The sequence below is a fragment of the Spea bombifrons genome, chromosome 2, assembly GCF_027358695.1.
Source record: "Spea bombifrons isolate aSpeBom1 chromosome 2, aSpeBom1.2.pri, whole genome shotgun sequence".
Taxonomy (NCBI): Eukaryota; Metazoa; Chordata; class Amphibia; order Anura; family Pelobatidae; genus Spea; species Spea bombifrons.
This window is the reverse complement of record NC_071088.1, coordinates 116,123,471-116,139,966: the sequence shown is the minus strand read 5'-3', so window position 1 is coordinate 116,139,966 and position 16,496 is coordinate 116,123,471.

The window sequence follows — 16,496 nt, the reverse complement described above, 5'->3', positions numbered from 1 at the left end:
ACAGTCCATGATAGCGCATGGAGAAAAGCATAACTTAAATGGTTCGTTAGACTGCAGAAGGGTCTCATCATGATCGATGTTTGTCTCTGAACGAGTGGTATATATATATATATTTTGGTTTTTATGGATTTTTTTTTTCACCTTTGTCTGCACCTTCCAGTAAGTTGTCGCCTTTGTATTGCATTTTGGATAATGCCTACAAGGTGCCGCTTTGTTCATATTTATGGCATTTGTTTCGCTGTCAGAGGTTTGTTCAGAGTAATGCTTACATTATGTATGGCTCCTTGGCTCTGCCAGCCAAACTTAAGCTACGGCTACCGTTCCACGGATTGGACCCATCTGTGTCGGTCCTGGCAGCAGCCTGGGGCAAATGTAGTCTAACATCTCAACTCTCTGTAGGCCCTGACAGAATGTCCAATTTAGTGCATTTAGGTTTTCATCGGGGGGGGGTACTTGAGCATTTCTAACAAGTGTACATTATATATTTTTTTTAATAGATGTAAAAAATTTTCATTGCTTCGTGATGGAAGTTCTATAATGAAAGCTGATATGCTATGTGCTTTAAAGTTGTGTATAGCTTTTTTTTGAGCGACATTACAACTCCTGTACAGAAAACGCCTATGGATTGTGGCTTTTCCAGCTTAAGCTCTACACAATGGTCTTTCATAAAATTAAGGTATTTATTTGAATTCTCTGTACCCTTTTTAGGTATTCCTTTTTGTGAACTGGGGCTATCAAATTCTACTTAAGGCTGTGAAAATACTTTGTGTGTGTAAACTTCTGCAAAGACTGTATGTTGCATGACGAGCACATGGCTTACTGATCGACTGCTAACAATCATTCTTCATGTCCTTAGCTTCACTTGTCCATCAAATCACTGGTCTTTATTGCTTGGTCAGCGGTTGAAGCAACGCTCAATAATCATACTGGGCTAGACTGCTTCGACTACCAGTCACTACCTTAATTGCAATCAAATTTGTTAGCTGTACATATTACTTTTTTTTTCCCCTTTTCAAGTAGACCATATTTTTGTGTATTATGAACATGATTTTGTTTCCTTATCCAGACTAGTGTTTCTACCACTATGGATGTTACAGTACACTGCGGAATTTAAAGCATACGAATTACATCTAACTTGGTGTATTACTACATTCCTTTTTGTGCATAAAAGCAGACAATGTGCCGTTGCGATCGGATTGTAGGACTTGTTTTAGAGCTCTTTTTCGAAGTTCATTCTAACTATAACTTTGACACAAAGTATGGGCCGAACATAAAATATCCAAGTTTTTCTTTAATTATTTTTGTTTGTACAAGGCACCATTGTCTGTGGAAAATGCACTAGGTGAAGGAAACCTTTTATACATTTTTATTTACAATAGATTGTGCAATCTATTCTTGTTTGTTTTTATTCTGGTACAGTCACACTAGTGTGCGAGAATCATAATCGTGGCTTTTGTATGTTTTTGTTTGGGGCTTCCTTTACTATGGTACCATAGAGATGTCAGCTTTGTATTATCTAAATGTGTTCTAAATATGAATGATAAAGGAATACATAGTATGATTATATTGTTAATCTTGAATGATATTGAATCTGGTTTACCTGAGAAACACTTACTCACGTTTAATAGGCCTTTTGGCACATATTAATACAGCTTGTGTTTAAACTTGAACTGTATTCTAACAGTCCTGCTTTTTAGGTTAAGCAACAATCACATGTGCATCAATTTCTTGGTAATTCTAACTTACCTTGGCATTCTGCTGTGTGTATAGACATATATCAGATAATATATATATATATAAAACATATGCACACAATATTTGGTTTTCTTTTTGCATTACATTGTTCCAGTTAATTCTATTGTCCAAATTCAAAATCGTGAAGTTCATGGCTTTAAATGTTAAAATACATGTATTTGTATTCTTCTGGACATTGCCAAGGTGCTATAAAAATATTGAAATAACACAGAATTAGACGAATAAAGCTGATTCAAAGGGTTAAATGTCTGCCTGATCACTGACTTATTTTCGTATAACTTTATTACTTGGGGATAATTATGATTTCATGCAAACATTGTATTTATAAAGCACTTTAGTGTAGATTAAGTCCTGGTCCAGTCACATAACTGATTACAGCTAAAACTGGTAAGTGCTTTGAATGAGGTCTTGTAAATGACTACGCTTGATAGAGACCCTGGTTTTATTTAACCTCAAAAGCTTGTGTGCGTAAAGTGAGTAGCATTTATTTGAAATATTTTAAATGGGAAAAAAATCTATTTTATGCAAATGCGTGATCGAAAAAGCTTGGCTCCTGACTGGCGTCCTAAAGATTTGAACCGATGGTTGCTAATAAAGCATATGCTTCTGATGTACAGGTTGGGATCCCATTGGAGTGACTCTAAAATGCTTATTGAGGCTTTTCCTATTTCTTGTTGTGAAGTGTCACATCTCATTATTTGATACCATCCAGATACTTCCGTTGACCGTGGTGGAGTAATGCAGTCAAATGGCACACTCCAGTAGAGAAGGGTTTGGCTCTCCTCCTAGTCTTCACTTCTAACATCGTTCAATCTGAATCTTCAATGTGCGCTGTAGAGATCCTTCCGAAACATGAATGTTTTGAGAGAAATATATCACACAGGCTCAAGATAGGGGGCAAATTGACAAAATAAAGTCAGGATGCAAGTAGGGCTGCAACTAAATATTATTTTAATAATCGATTAGTTGGCAGATTATTTTTTCGATCGGATAAAAAATTTAAAATGTAATACAAAACGTACAATTTACACTTTCATCTCTTTATTGCAATGGCCTCCCTCTATTCACCTTCTTATTTTACTGACCTAATAATAAAAGCTACAAGAACCCAAACACAGTGTTTCTCAAACTAGGTTTTAATACAGTTATTAGTAAATATTAATTCATGTTAAGTATTTTTCATATGTAATAAAAACTGAGAAAAAAGCCTTGTTTATATTTTATTTGCCACTCTGCCCCATATATGCCTTATACGTCTTATATGCCAGAGATTCCACTGTGCCCCCTGATATGCCAATTTGGCCCCCCATATGCCTTATACTCTGCCTTATATGCCAGTGATATCCAACTGAGCCCCTGATATACCTTTTACCCCCAGATATGTCTTATGCCCCCCTGATATGCATTATAACTTCCAATATGCCACTCGCCCTCATTTATGCTTTATACCTCCCTATATGCCACTGTGCACCCTAATGTGCCACTCCGCTCCCCATAAATGCCCTGCACCACCCTGAAATTCTCCGATTCACCACTCTGCCTCCCCCAGATATGCCACTCTGAAATTCATTATACCCCCCATATACCACTCTACCTCTCCTATACACCACTCTAACTCCCCCAGATATGCCATTCTGCCTCCCTGAAATTCATTATACCCCCATACACCGCTATAACTCTCCCATACGCCACTCTGGCTCCTCCCATACGCCACTCTGCCTCCTCCCCCCTCCCATACGCCTGTCTGCAACGGAGGTTCACAAGACACAAGGGAGCCGGGTAGAGAGTGGTGTATGAGAGGGTGGCTCCCATACACCCCTCTGACTCCTCCCCCCTCCCATACACTACTCTGCCTCTCTCCCGACTCCCTGGTATTTTGTGAACCTCCGTTGCGGACAGGCACTTTCACTGCAGCTTCATAGAAGCCTCAGTGTAAGTGAAGGGCAGTAACGGAGGCTGTCAGCCTCCGTTACTCACCTTCACTTACGCTGAGGCTTCTATGAAGCTGCAGTGAAAGTGCCTGTCAGCAACGGAGGTTCACAAAATACCGATTTTCATTATCGATTATCGATTAGTTGTTTCAGCCCTAGATGCAAGCTTGGTCAGCAATGCCACAAAGTTTTGGTTTACTATGTATGGCGGTCTAAGCAGTATGTGACCATGTAGTAGGATGCAGACTTCTTGCTTTGTTTTGTGTATTTATTGGTCCTTATTATTCTAGCAACAACCCAGGAATCTGAATGTGACTGCCATTTTTTTTTAGCTTGCGAGCCCCCCTAATTTGTATATTCATTGCTGTGTATTTATAGGTTCTGGCCAAACCTTGGGGTTAAGCAGCCCCTCCTGCCACACAGGTGCCTTATTAATGGTGTCCAGAGAAGGCGTTAAATTGCTTGGGTTAAAATGCAGAGCATTCCCACTGGCTCCTTGTTTAATCAATCTAGACATAAAAAAAAATTAGGTAGGACTTGCCAAACTTGGGATGCTTTAACGTAGTGACGGGCTCAGTGATATATGGCTATATAATGTGGCGGAATCCCCAATATTTATGCCTTTTGGATGTTTTTGAATAGTATTTGCTGGGTATGCACTGAATTCTTTAACAAAGTTTAGAAGTTAATTTCAAATGAGATCATAGAGCTAGAGGGTCAGAGGTTTAGAAGAAATGTAAGGGGTGGTAGATAAATTAAACGGCCTCCCATCAACAGTGGTTGACGCTAATGCGATGGTGTGTGTTTTGGTGTCGCTGTGGCAGAGCCTGTCCTAGGGTTTCTTGGCCCAGAAATCAGTGAGAGGAAAAGTAAAGGTTTTGTGTTTACTCCTGTTTCAATCTGCTTCAGGTGTCCTGTTTGATAGAGCCTGTCTTGGTCTGTGTGTTTGGGTGTTGGTGTGGCAGAGCCTGTCCTGGTGTGTTTTTGGTCATCTGTTTCCTGGCACTTTACTTACTGTGGGAATAAATTAAACTATTTACTTATCTAGAGATAAAACTGAATTTGTAGTCACTTCAGAGAACAAAATATTCGTGGGCCAGAAGTCAGTGAGAAAAAGTAAAGGATTTGTGTTATTCACCCTATTTCAATCTGTACATTTTATTAAAAAGGGTTAGTGGCACTAAATTGTGGCTTCAGGTGTATGGCTGTACTCCAGATCCCATCACATAAGATTCTATCTTATACATCTGCAGAGCTCTGATGTCATCTTTATCCAGCACACATGGGTGGTGAGGAGTTATTATACTTTATAAAGAGCCAACAGATTCCACAGCGCTGTACAAGATGAAAATGTTAGATAACAACAGGTACAATACAGCAATTGACATACAGATACAAAAGGAATGAAGGACCCTGTTCCCGCAGGAACTTACAATCTAGGTGGATAAGGGGTGAGAAACAGAGAAACAGGAGGTGAGGACTGCGTGGTTGTGAATGATGTCAATGTAGGGCGGGAAAAGGGTTGCAAGTGGGTGAGAGAAGTTTTGATGTTTTTCGATGGTAGGCTTCCCTGAAGAGAAACTTGTTTAGGGAGCGTTTGAAGGAGGGTAGAGTTGGTGAGAGTCTGAGAGCACGTGGAGTTCCAGAGGGTTGATGCTGCGCAGGAGAAGTCCTGTAGGCGGGTGTGGGAGGAGGTCATTGTTGGATCTTAGAGGGCAGGCTGGAGTATATTTGCTGATGAGGGAGGATAGGTAGAGGGGAGCAGCGTTAGTGAGAGCTTTATAGGATAGTTAGTAACTTGAATTTAATTCTGCCATGGATGGGGAGCCAGTGGATGGACTCGCAGAGAGGTGCGGCGGGTGAGATCGATTAGCCTGGCAAAGGCATTGAGGACAGACTGAAGGGGGGATAGTCGGGAGAGAGGGAGGCCGGTAAGTAGGTTGTTACAGTAGTCTAGACGGGAGGTTACGAGGGAGTGGATTAGTTGTTTTGCAGTGCAGGCAGTCAGGGATGGGCAAATTTTGGAAATGTTGGCTGTGGCAGGATTCAGAGAGTGATTTGATGTGAGGGATAAAAGATAGGTTTGAGTCTAGGGTCACTCTGAGGCAGCATTCTGTTAAGATTCTGTCCATTCTCAGGTACTTATTTGGGCCTTTTAACACTTTTGGTTCCTGGGATTTGAATAATAAAGGAAAAATTTAATATAGTTTTAAAAAGAATGATTTATAGCCATTTGGCTCAGATAGGCGTGTGTTAGGGGTGTGGGCACAAGAGCGCCACCCCGCGATACAATACATGGTGTCCAAATAATTCCAGGGCTGCTTTTCATTGCCAGTCCGGCCCTGAGTGCCATTGTATTCCACAGTGCTGTATAATAGATAGACAGGATGTAACAAGTAGTTAAGTACATAATTGAAACAGGAGGTAAGGAAAGCCCTGCTCAAATGATCTTATAATCTAGTGCTGCTGTTAGGGATGGAGCAGCCACACTAGTATAGCTATTGTATGAAGGAAGGAGAGGGACTAGGAAAGGTGAGCTAAAGGACCGAAGCCAGGGGAGGGGGGGATAGGCCGGGTGAGGGCATTCCAGAGAATAGGGAGAGCTCTTGAGAAATCTTGTAAGCTTGTATGAAAGGCTTGCTAAAGGGGGGGTGGGACAGACGGAGATCACTGTATGAGCGGAGATTACGAGTAATAGTAGGTGAAGCATAGTTTGTGATGGCAGGGTTTTCTTTTTCCACATAGGAAGCTGCAGCGCCACGTACTGCATTACTTGACCTGTGGTATGGAAGGGACATACTAAAACGAATGACAAAATGGAATGCCCATAGACTATAATGGGGAGGAATGCCCATAGACTTTAATGGGGATGAATGCCCATAGACTATAATGGGGAGAAATGCCCATAGACTATAATGGGGAGGAATGCCCATAGACTATAATGGGGAGGAATGCCCATAGACTATAATGGGGAGGAATGCCCATAGACTATAATGGGGAGAAATGCCCATAGACTATAATGGAAGGTAAAAGAATAATTGATTTTGAATTTAAAACATATAATTTAGATCTTTGGCACACATTCTCTCCTAGCACAGACACAGGATCTAAAACTCAGATTCTGAGGGATTATAGCTGTTTTCTATGGAATGACAGGTGAATGACAGTATTGAGTGAATGCCCATAGGATAGAAAGGGAGAAAAATGTAACTTGTTTTGCAGAGAAAACCATCAGACATACGATGTAGATCTTTGGAACACATTCTCCCCTGTTACAGACACATGATCTAAGTGTCAGATTAGGTGGAATTATGGCTGTGAATTATGACAGTTGAATGACAGTGTTGAGGGAATGTCCATAGGATATAATGGGAGAAAAAAACCTGTTTTTCAGAGAAATAGATAGATTTTTGTCATGTATACTCCCCTAGTACAGTTATAGGTTCTAAAACTCAGGTTATGTGAGATTATAGCGGTTTTCTAGGGAATGACAGGTGAATGACAGAATTGACTGAATGCCCATAGGATATAATGGGAGAAAAATCAAACAGTTTTTTCTGCAATAAAACCATCTGACATATCATATAGATCTTTGTCATTTTGAACACTGGTGACACCTGTAATATGTTGGCAGTTTTGAGGTGATTTGTAAAAGGCATGCTGCATGATACCATTGGCAACAGAGGCAGCATAAAACCATGCAATCAGAGGGAGAAAATGTTCCTGGGCATGCATCCTCTGCACATGTGGACCATCTGCTACTCTCGTTTTGGAGAAGAGATGACAGATTTTTCCTGTTCTGCATTTTCCATTTGCACTCTTTGTGTTGTGCTATGTTAACAGTAGGGCTGAAACAACTAATCGATAAAATCGATAATGAAAGTCGTCAGCGATTTTCATTATCGATTAGTCAAATCAATTTTTATCAATTATAAAAAGAGGTTTTAGTCAGAGCAAATGCTCTGAAAAACTCCTCTCCTTATATGATCCGACCTCAAACAGAGATCGGATTATAACACTAGAATCCAGATCCCCCGCAACGCTGCAGGGGACCTGGATTCCCCTCACTGTCGGACGGTGGGTGTCCGTGCGATACGCACAGACAACTTCCGCCTCTCCCCTCCACTTCCATACACCCCTCTGACTCCTCCCCCCTCCCATACACCGCTCTGCCTCTCTCCCGACTCCCTGGTATTTTGTGAACCTCCGTTGCTGACAGGCACTTTCACTGCAGCTTCATAGAAGCCTCAGCGTAAGTGAAGGGCAGTAACAGAGGCTGTCTGTGCACATCGTGCAGACCCCCACCGGCTGACAGAGAATCGAGGTCTCCTGCAGAGAATCATCCTCTCTGTCAGCTGGTGAGGGTCTGCGCGATGCCACTCTGCCTCTTTACCCGGCTCCCTGGTGTCTTGTGAACCTCCGTTGCTGACAGGAGGCAGAGTGGAGTATGGGAGGGGGGAGGAGGCAGAGTGAAGTATGGGAGGGGGAGGAGGCAGAGTGGAGTATGGCATGGGGGAGGAGGCAGAGTGGAGTATGGGAGGGAGAGGAGGCAGAGTGGAGTATGGGAGGGGGAGGAGGCAGAGTGGAGTATGGGAGGGGGAGGAGGCAGAGTGGAGTATGGGAGGGGGGAGGAGGCAGAGTGGAGTATGGGATGGGGGAGGAGGCAGAGTGGAGTATGGGAGGGGGGAGGAGGCAGAGTGGAGTATGGGATGGGGGAGGAGGCAGAGTGGAGTATGGGAGGGGGGGAGGCAGAGTGGTGTATAGGAGGGGAGGAGCCAGAGTGGTGTATGGGATGGGGGAGGGGCCAGAGTGGTGTATGGGAGGGGGAGGAGCCAGCATGGTGTATGGGAGGGGGAGGAGGCAGAGTTGAGTACAGGAAGGGGGAGGAGGCAGAGTGGTGTATGGGTGAGTTATAGTGGTGTATGGGGGTATAATGAATTTCAGGGTAGCAGAGTGGTGTATGGGGGTGTAATGAATTTCAGAGTGGCATATCTGGGGGAGGCAGAGTGGTGAATCAGGGAGTATAATGAATTTCAGGGTGGTGCAGGACATTTATGGGGAGCGGAGTAGGGAGGTATAAGGCATAAATGGGGGCGAGTGGCATATTGGAAGTTATAAGGCATATAGGGGGTATAAGGCATATTGATATTAGGCATATCAGGGGGGCATAAGACATCTGGGGGTAAAAGGTATATCAGGGGGCTCAGTTGCATATCACTGGCATATAAGGAGTATAAGGCATATCAGGGGGCACAGTGGAATCTCTGGCATATAAGAGGTATAAGGCATATATGGGGGCAGAGTGGCAAGCTGGGGGTCAGATGTGCATAACTGGGGCAGTTTGGTAAATAAAAGAATATATAAACAAGGCTTTTTTCTCAGTTTTTATTAAGTATGAAAAATAGTTAACATGTGAATTAATATTTACTAATAACTTTGTATTAAAACCTAGTTTGAGAAACACTGTGTTTGGGTTCTTGTAGCTTTTATTATTATGTCAGTAAAATAAGAAGGTGAATAGAGAGAGACCATTACAATAAAGAGATGAAAGTGTAAATTGTACAGTGAGCATTTAGAATAGTAAAAACGCCACAGTCAAAACTGTTATTTTGTTGAATTGAGTCCTCGCACAAGTATCCATATTGAACGCGAGTTGCCACAGCTCTGACCATTTTTCCAGTTTACCTAAATCATTTGCCATTTGGCTTCTTCCTCCAGGAACATCAACCCTGTTGCAAATGTTTGTGTTGTCAGCAAATAGACATACCTTTTCATCAAGACCATCTGCAATATCAGTAATAAAGATATTAAGAGATTCAAGTGTCACTATAGGAATATAATTATATTATAACTTATAATAACCCAAACAAATCAGAAAAAAAACATTTCTAGAAGCATGCTTCTGATCTTTCCAGAAAGAAATCTCACTTTTTGTATGCAATGCATTCTCCAATCTCTTAGGGCATCTGGTACAAGGGCGTATACACCGATCAGCCATAACATTATGACCACTGACAGGTGAAGTCCGGGCCGGCCGAAGACTTAACGCCGCCTGGGGCGAAGTTTAAAATGCCGCCCCCCCGCCGACGCCGGGCAATTGCCCCAGTCAGCTCCATTGTAGGGCCGGCCCTGGGTGAAGTGAATCACACTGATAATCTTGTTATCATAGCACATGTCAGTGGGTGGGATATAGTAGGTAGGAAGTGAACATTTCGTTCTCAAAGTTGATGTGATAGAAGCAGGAAAAATGGGCAAGCGTAGGGATCTGAGCGACTTTGACAAGGGCAAAATTGCCCAAAACTGCAGAGCATCCCCAAAACTGCATTTCTTGCAGGGTGTTCCCGGTCTGCAGTGGTCAGTACCTATCAAAAGTGGTCCATGGAAGGAAAGTGGTCAACTGGCAGCAGGGTCATGAGCAGCCAAGGCTCATTGATGCATGTGGGCGTGAAGGCTGGCCCATGTGGTGAAATCCAACAGATGAGCTACTGTAGCTCAAATGGATGAAAAAGTTAATGCTGGTTCTGATAGGTGTCAGAACACAGAACACACAGTGCATGTGCGTTGCTTACTAGGAGACAGGACTTAAAGGATGTGCTGCTAACATCTTGATGCCAGATACCACAGCACACATTCAGAGGTCTAGTGGAACCCATGCCTTGACAGGTCAAGGTTGTTTTGGTAACAAAAGAGGGACCTACACAATATTAGGCAGGTGGTCATAATGGTATGGCTGACTGGTGTATATAGTTTTAAAATTTTGAGTCTACTTTTTTCCTTTAAGTGCTTAGGTGATTTTTTTAGAGTGTAGGGAAGGAATGCAATGGGATCCATGTCTCCCAGAGGCTATCTTTATGAACTTTAACTCCCCATTCCAGCACTGGGTGGTATATTTGGGGTTCATAATTTGGTTGATTTTATAACCCCCCATCCAACTGTTTACAGGTAAGAGAAACAGGGAGAGCTTTTAGGCAACTCATATGACCCCCCTCATTTGCTAATGCTGATACGCTGAATATTCATAGTAGAAGGGACATTTATCTTTAAACCTAAACATTTATGTATGCTGCAAAATGTGCACTCCCAAACACATTAATAAACTGTGATTTACGTTCATTACATACAAGATTTACTAATCACATATGTTGTTCAGGACCTGCCATTTTAGTCGTATACATGGGGAAAAAAGTATAGGGGTCATAGCTTTCTTATTAGAGTAACGTTTTTATTTTAGGATATTATCTAATCCACCACCCATTCCCATGGTATGGGTATTGCTTTGAGGTTGATATTCTCGTCTTATCATATTTTTTTTTTTTTAACAAACACACATTTGCCTCTAATTCAATTAGCAATACAAATAAAAATGCTATTTTTTATATATTTTAAGGAAATATTGTTTAATAAAATAATGTCACTTATTTTGTTTGGTTACGGCAAAAAAAATAGTGTAAAGGTGACTAAACTATCCTTCTTACATCCTTGCTAAACTATCCTCCCTAAACTATCCTTGCTTTTTGATGCTATTGTAGCACAATATTTTGTCTTATAAATATCTTAAGAAAGTAATTATATATCGATAATACACAATTATTGAATTTCATTTTTAATAATAATAATATTTATTATTATAATTATCTTATATGGCACCATCATATTCCACAGTGATGTACTATGGCATATATATATATACCTTTTCTACTATGTTTTATATTATGTTTTAGTTGCTGTTTTACAGAATGGCTCTGGATAACTCTGGAAGCGAGATGGTTGCAGACACAAACTCTGAAAAAGGAGTTTTTTCTTTGTGGGCTGAAATATGAAATGCTTAAGAGAGAGAGAGAACCACAATTTGGGCAACATTCTAGAAAGCTGTTACAAAACATGACACAACAAAAGTTTTACTAAGAGGGTGGTTGATGCATGGCACAGCCTTCCAGATGAAGTAGTAGAGGCTTAACCAAGGATTGATTAATTTTAATATTAAGTTATACATATACTTGGGAACTAGCTTGGCACTCAAATACAACACTTCTGAATTAAGTCACCCGTACTCAAGCAGGGGTATGTTTCAATAATGTTCGTGAGCTCAGCTGTTCGGAGAAAAGTTGAAAGGAGCGCTAATTCACATACAATAACACTTTCTATAAATGTGTAAAATAATGGACTTTAATGGTTTCTGACTATGCTTGGCCTGCTGTGTGATTTTTAACTCAGGCGTGCAGGGACTTCGATATTCTCTTTCTTTGTAAAAGGTCATGTTATTACTCTTGAGTGGCAGTACGGGAAGAGGAAAATGACTACATTTTTATGCCCTTTCTATAGCAGATTATACAAACAGGACCTATGAGATCATCATGGTGTCTATTGCAGGAAGTATAATGCTGGTATTTGCCGTTATCTTATTGCTGGCAATCATAAAAAAGGTACCTCATGTGGCATTGATAAAGATTCTGCAGAAGACCCAGACAGATAAGGGTGATTTTAAGGATGGGGGATTATATACTTGTAATTTACTTGTAATTATATGTATGCCCTCAAGCGGTATTTATGCTTAAATGTAGCTATGTCTTTAGTTTTGCCCTGGTCTTATACATATTTGGGAGGCAAAGCAAGCCTTAGGTGTTCTGGCGCCCTGTGCGGACTACTCCTCTGGCGCCCCCCCATCCCAAAAAAAAAAAGGATAAAAAATCTTGTCACAAAACTCCCCTTTCTCACTATCTATCCCCTCTCCCCCTTTATCACTATCTATCACATCTGCCCCTTCTCACTATCTACCACCTCTGCCCCTTCTCACTGCCTCCCCCCCTCTGCTCCATCTTACTGCCTTCGCCCCGCCCCTCTCCCTACTTCTCATTATCCTTACTTACCTTGTTGAGTCCTGCGGTGAGAGCGGGAGGCGTCCGTCTTCCCGCTCTGCCGCGGTGCACGCTTCACAGCTGAGCGCCGGAATATGACATCATATTTCGGTGCTCAGCATGAAACGCCGGCACCGCCACGGAGAGTGAGGGGCGCCGAGCGGTTGCTGAAAACTTCTGCGCCCCTGCCTGGGACTTAAATTAAACCATTGGTTTTTTTTGTTGTTTTAACTTTATTTAACATCCTCCATGTAAAATAAAGTAAAAAAAAACTTTATTTAACATGGAGGATGTTAAATAAAGTTAAAACAAAACAAAACAAAAAAAACCCTGATGTTTTAATTTAAGTCCCGGGCAGGCGCCCCTGTTGCCATGGCGCCCTGTGCGGCCGCACAGTTCGCACACCCCTTAGGCCAGCCCTGTTGGGAGGGACACATAACCTACCTCCTCATCCTTGTACTGAGCGTAATCTTGGAGTACCAGGAAATGACTTCACATAATAACGTCTCCAGAGGTCACACAGGTTGGCCAAAGGGGTATTAGGGAGGTCTGTGCCTGCTGTGATGTCAAATACACAGGAAAGCCTAGATCTAGATTTTACTTTGCAGTCTTATTTAGTGAGTGCTGATGTTGGTGTGATAAGGCTGTCAAGCGAGCATCGAGATTGTTCTTAATGTGTTTTTACTCAGCTCAACAGTTGAAAGGGTGATAGTAGGATATTACGTCAAAGTTGATACTTTATTGGACCAAGATACAAAACGATGTAAAGTTACAAAGGTTTTCAGAAAGTCACGGGTCTCTCCTTCAGATGGAACATTTTCTGTGAATATCACTTGTCTAAATGGTTCTTTGTCCTTCGCACAGGCATTGGGGTGGCTGTGGCTCCTCTTACAAAGCGTACGCAGAAGAAACAGGAGTCTCAAGTGTCAACATGAATCAGAACACACATGGCAACATCTCCACAACTGACTTCAAAGGCCCGGTGCATGTAACTTATGTTACAGAGAAGGAGAAACCACGCTCGGAGATTCCCATCAGTAAGGTGAAGCTATCCAGAGATGCTCTTCTCTATATTTCTCTGATAACCTGTATGAACCTTCCCGATGACATTGATTCAGAAGAAACTCTTTAAAGATGACAATGCATCAACATGATTCTAAGAATCATTCCTAGAGTCCTGACTTGGTATGGCCACTTTCACGTTCCCATGAAACCACCAAACTGTTTAAACATAATGAATTATATCATTAATTAGAGAGAGAAAAAACAATTGAAAAAAGTGAAATAAGTGCATTGATATTCAATAAATGAATAAGAAAGAGTTGAATTAAGAGTTCACACTAGAAAACTTGTTCAAGGCTCCACAATATAATAATATCTCCATTTGTCGGGCTTTTGTATTGGACCCACTTGCCAGATAAAATTGAAGATCTGTAACCAATGTGATGAAAACCAGGAATACATCGCTCATAACGGGATTCAGATTGAATTAATTAATTTTTATTTATGTATATTTTGAAGAAGCCAGGTGTTGTATCTTTAAAACAATATCAACATGTTGTCAGTTCCATTGTACAGTTGTGTCTATGTTAAGTATCCATTGTGTATTTAAAATATTTGAAATAAAATTAAAAGTGTAGCAAAGTCTTGGTATTGTTCTTACTGAGCTCCACAAGCAAAATGGACACTTATCTGCATACGTTGTATCATTTCTATTGAAAGGTGTATGTTTGGACATCAGAGGTCTCTCCTACAGAAGAAATGGTGACGAGGTCTAGAAAGCTTATGTGCTTATAGCATGGACCAGGTTAAAAAAGTATAAAGATCAGTGGGTGCAGGGTTATGTAGCAAGAAGGAAAAATAGGAAACAAGAAATGTATGTACCTTTGGTACCCAGGTATATAATTCCGATACCAGCCTGGAGTTAATTTTTAATTTTTTTTTATATATATGACACCCCAGCCTAAAAAGCTTCCATCCACCAATTGGTGTACCCAAAACAAAAGTGCTCTGTGAAGACATGTAGAGTATGTTCTCTCCTCCATACACAATGAAAGTTTGGTGCTGGTACATATCAGAGGTAAGGGTGATGCACAGTTCCCAAAACCACAGTGCATTATCAATAACAATAAAACGTGGTGGGGTATACCTTTCTGATCAAAGTCAACAGCCCTACCTAGTGTTAGGCAAAACCACAACATGGTATACAAAAGTTGTGATCTACCTGACCCAAATTTCCGTGTTTAATACATAGGTACTTTAAGATAAATTTGGAACTGGAAAGAATTACACTTTTCTACAGTTCCAGCTAAAGATTTTGAGAAACATCCTCTGATCCAAAGACAAAAATGGCATTTTCTTTGTACAATCCCCCCACCAAACGCACAAAAAGTCTGCTATAAAAAAAGGTATTAGGACAGACTTCTTAGGTACCACTGCCCTTCCTGTCCCTCTCTACCAGGTCTCTGTATCATACAAAAATAGGGAATTGGAAATGTTTTCAATAATATATATATATATATCGTTCTGCTTTTGCTTTAACAGTAGGATTGCAATGACATCCTGGAGTGTTTTGATTCTGTTTTAGTTATGTTTATTTTTAATTAATACTGCTGTATTTTTGTAATACTGTATTTTCTGACACGATCACAGTATGTTGATCTCCTCTCCGTATCTGGTCTTGTTCACTGTTCATTCTAGAGTCTTTCGGACCCTGGTATGCTTACCGATTTGTTTTAGCGGACCGTTGTTTTACTGTGCAAACGCGGGAGGTGTCTCTCATTCCTCTAATGTACACACTATAACTTGTCTTTACGCATACCTTGAATAAATGGAGATTTGAATTGAGATAAAAAAAACAAAAAACCGTAGGATTGCTGCAACTTAATAAAACAAGATGAAAATGTAGGGTATTTTGATGGCACATGACCTACATAAAAACTCTATGCAGCTATCAAAAAAAAAAAATAATGTAAAAAAACCTATGCATGTAGGGTATTTCCATAATCTAAAAAACACATACTGGATTTCTCTGCCATAACTCATAACCTGTGCCAAAAAAATTCTAAAAAACACAGAAGCGTTGGTGAAAAAAAATTCAACAAAGTATTTCTATAGCTAATTTCGGCAGTGATTGGTGGCCAAATGTCTGCTTGGACTGTGTCCTGAAACCACTAGTGACATATCCTAGATTGGGTGGTGTTCATGGCTTCTTTGTTTAAATTTTCCAGTTACAAACCCAACATACTAAATGTAAAAAAAACAGTTCCAAAACAGCAATATACACCTTATAAGCCCAATTAAAATGCTCGAAATGCATATACAATCTGGACACCTGAATTGTTGTTGGGGGTATGTTCTGTCAATTTAACCTATTTAGTGAGGGTTTAGATCAGGCATGTCCGAACTTTTTTCGAATTTTTTTTTTCGAGTGCCAGATTTGATGAAGTGAACATGTGCGAGGGCCGACCATTTCGCCTGACATTCTTTGAACCATTAAAATTAAATGCAAATTAACTATTTTATGCAAAGTTTATTGAAAACGGAATACTTTTCATTTTGTGACTTGGATGCCAAATCTAAACAGGTGTTAAATCACTCTGCCTTTAATCTAAAAAAAACTGATCTATATTCGGGCAACTTATCCGTGGGGCTTTATCAGTCCGGAACGCGAGCCGCAATTGGCCCTCGGGCCGGACTTTGGACATGCCTGGTTTAGATATATATGAAAAATATGGGGTTTTAGTATTTTGTATAACATTACTCATTCTAAATGTTTAACTATGATGTGTGTGAAGATGTAAGTGACGTCTAAACATGAGACGCACGGATGCAAATTTGTAACCTTTTAAATTCATACATTGTCCTTTTTGTACACCTGTGCATTGGTGTTTTTTAATAAAGCATGAAATACCTGGCAAAGGGCCCTGAGGAAGCCAGCCCTGCAGCTCTTTAG